Source organism: Myxine glutinosa, chromosome 9 (assembly GCF_964187855.1).
Source record: "Myxine glutinosa chromosome 9, kmMyxGlut1.1, whole genome shotgun sequence".
Taxonomy (NCBI): Eukaryota; Metazoa; Chordata; class Myxini; order Myxiniformes; family Myxinidae; genus Myxine; species Myxine glutinosa.
Window position 1 is genome coordinate 85,172,989 of NC_136269.1, and position 7,635 is coordinate 85,180,623.

At 47.3% G+C, this 7,635-nt stretch overlaps 1 non-coding gene across 1 annotated transcript; it reads right to left on the bottom strand.

Moving 5' to 3' along the window:
• Positions 1–795: 795 nt before the first annotated feature.
• TRNAK-CUU (transfer RNA lysine (anticodon CUU)) lies at positions 796–868 on the bottom strand. The gene has a single exon. It is a non-coding gene; the product is annotated as a tRNA-Lys (tRNA).
• Between the last annotated feature and the right edge of the window lie 6,767 nt (positions 869–7,635).

The window sequence follows — 7,635 nt, forward strand, 5'->3', positions numbered from 1 at the left end:
GTAGTAGTAGTAATTGTAATAGTGGTAGTAGTAGTAATTGTAATAGTAGTAGTAATTGTAGTAGTAGTAGTAATTGTAATAGTAGTAGTCGTAGTAATTGTAATAGTAGTAGTAGTAATTGTAATAGTGGTAGTAGTAGTAGTAGTCGTCGTAGTAGATTGTAATAGCTACTACAAATTGTAATAGTGGTAGTAGTAGTAATTGTAATAGTAGTAGTAATTGTAATAGTGGTAGTGGTAGTAGTAGTAATTGTAATAGTAGTAGTAATTGTAATAGTAGTAGTAATTGTAATAGTGGTAGTGGTAGTAGTAGTAATTGTAATAGTAGTAGTAATTGTAATAGTAGTAGTAATTGTAATAGTGGTAGTAGTTGTAGTAGTCGTGGTAGTAGTTGTAATCGCCACTACAAATTGTAATAGTAGTAGTAATTGTAATAGTGGTAGTAGTTGTAGTAGTCGTGGTAGTAGTTGTAATCGCCTCTACAAATTGTAATAGTGGTAGTAGACAACCAATACTTCCTTTCGGCACGACTGATACAACAAAATACATCGCAAACATTGACCATTTTAACAAAATGTAAATGCAATGGCGCAATTCACGTGTCGGTTCGCTTTGTTTTTAAATAATCAAATGCGGCGGGTCGAAGGCGTGATGACGTCAATGGATATTCTCCAATGGTCAAAATTGATTAAACCCAGACCAAATTTCAAAAGCTGTCTCGTATAATATTTTAGCAATGTGAACAAAGCAGGTCGAAGTTGGCGGCTGTTAATTGTGATCTCCCCAAAAACAATTGCGCCCAACGTGGGGCTCGAACCCACGACCCTGGGATTAAGAGTCCCATGCTCTACCGACTGAGCTAGCCGGGCACAGGTTATAGTCCTTGCTAAATGTCCTTCTGAAGATATGGACATATAAACGGTCAAAAAGAATGACACATATGAGAGACGACCGTTTAATTTTTTAAACATCGACAATGAACCACGTGCTTTGTGTAGCGATGGTTTAAAACTTGATGATTATTTCCTCGGGCATCGAAATGAGAAGGAAAATCTCAGTGACAAACACGCTGCCGTTGAGCTTTCTCATCGACATTATGAATCACTGCGTCGTCCGTTAATTGCGAATCGGCGCGAAAAGGAAAGAGGGAGAAATTGAAATCCGACTTTAATTTTTCCATTATACTCCATTAACATTTATCCGGTTACATTACATAATTGTATTATATTTTGACAAGTAAGAGAACAGAATAACAATAAATTAAATTATAAAGCAATAATCAGGAAAACAAAATGCATCATGAGCTATATTTTAATAGACTGAGGATCGCATATTGTGTCGTGCACGATTCGAGAAACAACTGCGATAGTTGATTAAAGAAGAAACTTCGTGCACAAAGCATTTTGTGCAACACCTGTTCTTACTGAAAGTAAACGCTACTTGCGTGAAGCAGCAACGACAGGTACCCATGTCTGTTGCGATGCATGCCATCATGGCCACCATATAATAATAATAATAATGCATTTATTTTATATAGCGCTTTTCAGGAAGCCCAAAGACGCTTTGACAGAGTGCAAAACATAACGCATAGCAAAACATAAAGACAATTGCAAAAAAAGAAGAATCAATAGGGAAATATTCAAAGCACAAAGGAGGGAGAAGGAGAGGAGATAGTCAGGGGTTAGATGCTGTGGGTTAAATGTTGAATGCAGTGTTGAACAGGTGGGTCTTGAGTGATGTTTTGAATGTGGTGAGTGAGGAGGAGTCTCTGATGGTGTGAGGTAGCGAGTTCCAGAGGGTGGGAGCAGCGATGGAGAAGGCCCTGTCCCCCCAGGATCTAAATTTGGTCCGGATGGGGGGGGTCAGGAGGTTGGTACCAGCAGAGCGGAGGTTGCGGGTGGGAGTGTGTCTGGAGAGGAGGTCAGCCAGGTAGGATGGGGCCAGGTTATGGAGGGCTTTGTAGGTCAAGAGGAGGATTTTGTACTGGATTCTCTGGGAGATGGGGAGCCAGTGAAGCTTGTAAAGGACGGGGGTGATGTGGTCACGGGTCCGGGAATGGGTGAGTAGACGGGCAGCGGAGTTCTGAATGTATTGGAGTTTATTGGTGATTGTTGAGGGTGAACCATAAAGGAGGCTATTGCAGTAGTCCAGACGGGAAGTGATGAAGGCGTGGATGAGGGTTTCTGCAGCCACAGAGGAGAGGGATGGACGGAGACGGGCGATGTTTTTCAGGTGGAAGAAGGCTGTCTTTGTGATCTGTTTAGTGTATTTGTCGAAGGAGAGGGTTTGGTATATTACAATATATTGTAATATTACAATATATATTTACATGTATACATGTAATTTACAATGTAATTTACTTTACAATATATATGTAATATTACAATATATATTACAATATATTACAATATATTGCACGAAACAAAATCAACAATCTCAAAACAGAAAAAGGAGAAATCGGAGTACAAAAAGAGTAGACAAAAAGTAAAATTTAATCCTCAACAAAAATTCAACAGTTTCTTACATGTAGTTATTTCAAAAAAAATATCCGTGTGAACCCTCTACCCCACGCCCCCAAATAGAGAGGTCAAACTACACCCATGGCCGCCCAGGTGACCTATCAGATGTCCTCTTCAAAGTCTGATCCAGGGCAGACACTTCCGGCTTCGTTAACAACTCATAATTAACATAAATCCAATATGGCCACCGCAAACTCGGCTGCAACTGGAATTTGACGTCTCAATTATAGGCAGTCACTGCTACGAATTGAACATGTGTGATATATTGATTGATACTTCTGATGATCAGGGATTGAATGTAATTGAAGAAAAGCATGGAAAATCACCATAAACTTTGTGATGCCCTGAGAGCAGAGTAATGATGAGAAAAGCGATGAGAATTACACCATAAACTCTGTCATGTCCTGAGAGCAGAGTAACTTTGACACAAGCTATGATAATGACACCGCAAACTCTGTCATGCCCTGAGAGCAGAGTAACTTTGACACAAGCTATGATAATTACACCGCAAACTCTGTCATGCCCTGAGAGCAGAGTAACTATGACACAAGCTATGATAATTACACCGCAAACTCTGTCATGCCCTGAGAGCAGAGTAACTATGACACAAGCTATGATAATTACACCGCAAACTCTGTCATGCCCTGAGAGCAGAGTAACTATGACACAAGCTATGATAATTACACCGCAAACTCTGTCATGCCCTGAGAGCAGAGTAACTATGACACAAGCTATGATAATTACACCGCAAACTCTGTCATGCCCTGAGAGCAGAGTAACTATGACACAAGCTATGATAATTACACCGCAAACTCTGTCATGCCCTGAGAGCAGAGTAACTATGACACAAGCTATGATAATTACACCGCAAACTCTGTCATGCCCTGAGAGCAGAGTAACTTTGACACAAGCTATGATAATTACACCGCAAACTCTGTCATGCCCTGAGAGCAGAGTAACTTTGACACAAGCTATGATAATTACACCGCAAACTCTGTCATGCCCTGAGAGCAGAGTAACTATGAGAAAAGCTATCAGAATCAGCATCAAGTCTTTCATGCCCTGAGAGCAGAGTAACCATAACAAAAGCGATGATAATTACACCATAAACTCTGTCATGCCCTGAGAGCAGAGTAACGATGACAAAAGCTATGATAATTACACCACAAACCCTGTCATTCCCTGAGAGCAGAGTAACTTTGACAAAAGCTATGATAATTACACCATAAACTCTGTCATGCCCTGAGAGCAGAGTAACGATGACAAAAGCTATGATAATTACACCGCAAACCCTGTCATTCCCTGAGAGCAGAGTAACTTTGACAAAAGCTATGATAATTACACCATAAACTCTGTCATGCCCTGAGAGCAGAGTAACGATGACAAAAGCTATGATAATTACACCGCAAACCCTGTCATTCCCTGAGAGCAGAGTAACTTTGACAAAAGCTATGATAATTACACCATAAACTCTGTCAAGCCCTGAGAGCAGAGTAATGATGACAAAAGCTATGATAATTACACCGCAAACCCTGTCATTCCCTGAGAGCAGAGTAACTTTGACAAAAGCTATGATAATTACACCACAAACCCTGTCATTCCCTGAGAGCAGAGTAACTTTGACAAAAGCTATGATAATTACACCGCAAACTCTGTCATGCCCTGAGAGCAGAGTAATGATGAGAAAAGCGATGAGAATTACACCATAAACTCTGTCATGCCCTGAGCGCAGAGTAACTATGAGAAAAGCTATCAGAATCAGCATCAAGTCTGTCATGCCCTGAGAGCAGAGTAACCATGACAAAAGTTATGAGAATCAGCATCATCTGTCATGCCCTGAGAGCAGAGTAATGATGAGAAAAGCGATGAGAATTACACCATAAACTCTGTCATGTCCTGAGAGCAGATTAACTTTGACACAAGCTATGATAATTACACCGCAAACTCTGTCATGCCCTGAGAGCAGAGTAACTATGAGAAAAGCTATCAGAATCAGCATGAAGTCTTTCATGCCCTGAAAGCAGAGTAACCATGACAAAAGTTATGAGAATCAGCATCAAGTCTGTCATGCCCTGAGAGCAGAGTAACCATGACAAAAGCTATGATAATTACACCATAAACTCTGTCATGCCCTGAGAGCAGAGTAACTTTGACAAAAGCTATGATAATTACACCGCAAACTCTGTCATGCCCTGAGAGCAGAGTAACGATGACAAAAGCTATGATAATTACACCGCAAACTCTGTCATGCCCTGAGAGCAGAGTAATGATGAGAAAAGCGATGAGAATTACACCATAAACTCTGTCATGCCCTGAGAGCAGAGTAACGATGACAAAAGCTATGATAATTACACCGCAAACCCTGTCATTCCCTGAGAGCAGAGTAACTTTGACACAAGCTATGATAATTACACCGCAAACTCTGTCATGCCCTGAGAGCAGAATAACTTTGACAAAAGCTATGATAATTACACTGCAAACGCTGTCATGCCCTGAGAGCAGAGTAACTTTGACACAAGCTATGATAATTACACCGCAAACTCTGCCATGCCCTGAGAGCAGAGCAACTTTGACACAAGCTATGATAATTACACCGCAAACTCTGTCATGCCCTGAGAGCAGAGTAACTTTGACACAAGCTATGATAATTACACCGCAAACTCTGTCATGCCCTGAGAGCAGAGTAACTTTGACAAAAGCTATGATAATTACACCGCAAACTCTGTCATGCCCTGAGAGCAGAGTAACTTTGACAAAAGCTATGATAATTACACCGCAAACTCTGTCATGCCCTGAGAGCAGAGAACCGTGCTGCTCTGTGTAAGCAGTGGCATGAGGGTAAGATTTCTCAGGCTGAACCTGAGGGTTTTGCACTAGCAGATGCAGTAACATACATTACTGAAGAAGAGTCGGAGGAGCCGTTCTAAGTGGTCAAACTTGCTAGTGTAGCGGCTACCGCTGGCTTTTCACAATCGCCTTGCACCTATCAAGGACGCGGAGCGATCACCATGCCGGGCTCGTCCAGGACGCCCGGGCAGGCCCGCGCTCAACTTGCCAGGCCTCGGTCGGGACGCTCGGCCACGCCCCCTCTTGCCTTTCCTGGGCAAACGCTCCGGGATAATGTGTGTATATATATTGCTGCCCGATAAACGGGCTTTTCAGAGTACCTGAGTGTTTTGTTTGAATAAAGCAACTCGGACGAATTCCAGCTTTTTGTCGCGTCCATTCTTCCGATCGACGTGGGAGCCCGAGCTCCTTCATTGGTGACCTACCGACATGGACACGGCAGTGGCCCTTAAACTGCCTACCTTCTGGGAGGCTCACGCGGCGGTTTGGTTCGCACAGGCGGACTCCCTGTTCGCCCTGCGAGGCATCACGGCCGACGACACCCGCTTCCACCATGTGGTAGCAGCGCTCGGTTCAGCCACCGCGGCCCGCGCCCTGAGCCTCCTCGAGAGCCCGCCAGCCGCTGACAAATACGGCGCGATTAAAAAGCTTCTCCTCGACGCTTTCGCCCTCCCATCGGCGGAACGCGCACGGCGCCTGCTCGACCTGCCCGAGCTCGGCAACACGCGCCCTTCCGAGCGAATGGACTACATGCTTTCGCTGCTCGGCGAGCACTCTCTGGCAATCCTGTTCCGGGAGCTGTTCCTCCATCAGCTGCCTAGCCCGGTACGCCTCGCCCTGGCAAGCACAACGATCACGGATCCCCGTGCCCTTGCCAGGGAAGCCGACAAGATCTCCGCCGCAGGCCAGCGCATCGCAGTAGCGACCTGGGGCCCACCGCCGTCCGACGCAACACCCATGGCGCCTGAGCACCCGGCACGGTCGACGACCGAACTGCCGACGCAATTGGCGGCCGCTACACCGAGCCGACCACCTCCAGCACGACGACCGGGGCCTCCACCTGACCAAGCATGGTGTTACTATCATGCCAGGTTCGGACAGAAGGCCCGGACATGCCGACCCCCGTGCACCTTCGGCAGGCCGGGAAACGGCCGGGCCGGCGTTCATTACCAGCCATGAGCGCCGGCCAAACGGGCAACTTACTGTTCATCACGGATAAAGCGTCCGGACGGCGCTTCCTGTGCGACACCGGCGCCCAACTGAGCGTCATACCCGCCTCTGACCAGGACAGGCAGTCCGCGGTTTGCGGCCCCTCCTTGGTTGCGGCCAACGGATCGGCCATCCGCACCTTCGGCCCGCGCAACGTCACCCTCTGCTTCGGCGGCCAACGCTTTGCTTGGACGTTTGTAACCGCAAACGTGCCCATGGCTCTGCTAGGCGCCGACTTCCTCTGCGCACACGGACTGCTGGTGGACGTCCAACGGCGTCGTTTAATCAACGCCGAAACCTTCAGCTCCCTGGTATGCACATTGAGCAGCTCCGCGCCGACCGAGCTGGCATGCGCCCTCCCGGCGGCGAACGAGTTTGCTCGCCTGCTCACGGAGTTCCCGGCCCTCACGCGGCTGACGTTTTCGGCCGTCGCAGTACGGCATGGGATCGAGCACCACATACCAACCACGGGCCCGCCGGTCTACGCCAGAGCCTGCCACCTCGACCCAGCCAAGCTCGCCGTGGCCAAAGCCGAGTTCGACGCTTTAGAACACCTCGGCATCGTGCGGCGCTCCGATAGCGCATGGGCTTCGCCACTACACATCGTCCCAAAGCCAGGGGGCGGCTGGCGCCCATGTGGCGACTACCGCCGCCTTAACGACGCTACCACCCCCGACAGGTATCCGATCCCGCACATCCAAGACTTCTCCGCCCGTCTGGCGGGACGGGTCATTTTTTCGAAAATTGATCTCATACGGGGATATCACCAGGTACCTGTCAGGGCGGCCGACATCCCTAAAACGGCAGTCATCACGCTGTTCGGCTTATTCGAATTCTTACGGATGCCGTTTGGTCTCAAGAACGCAGCTCAGGCGTTCCAGCGCTTGATGGACGGCGTGCTGCGTGACCTGCCGTTCCTTTTCGTTTACCTGGACGACATCCTCGTCGCCAGCACGTCCCGGGCCGAGCACCTCCTCCACCTCCGAACACTGTTCGGGCGCCTCAGCGAGCACGGCCTCATCGTCAACCCGGCCAAATGCCACTTCGGCACGACGGCCGTT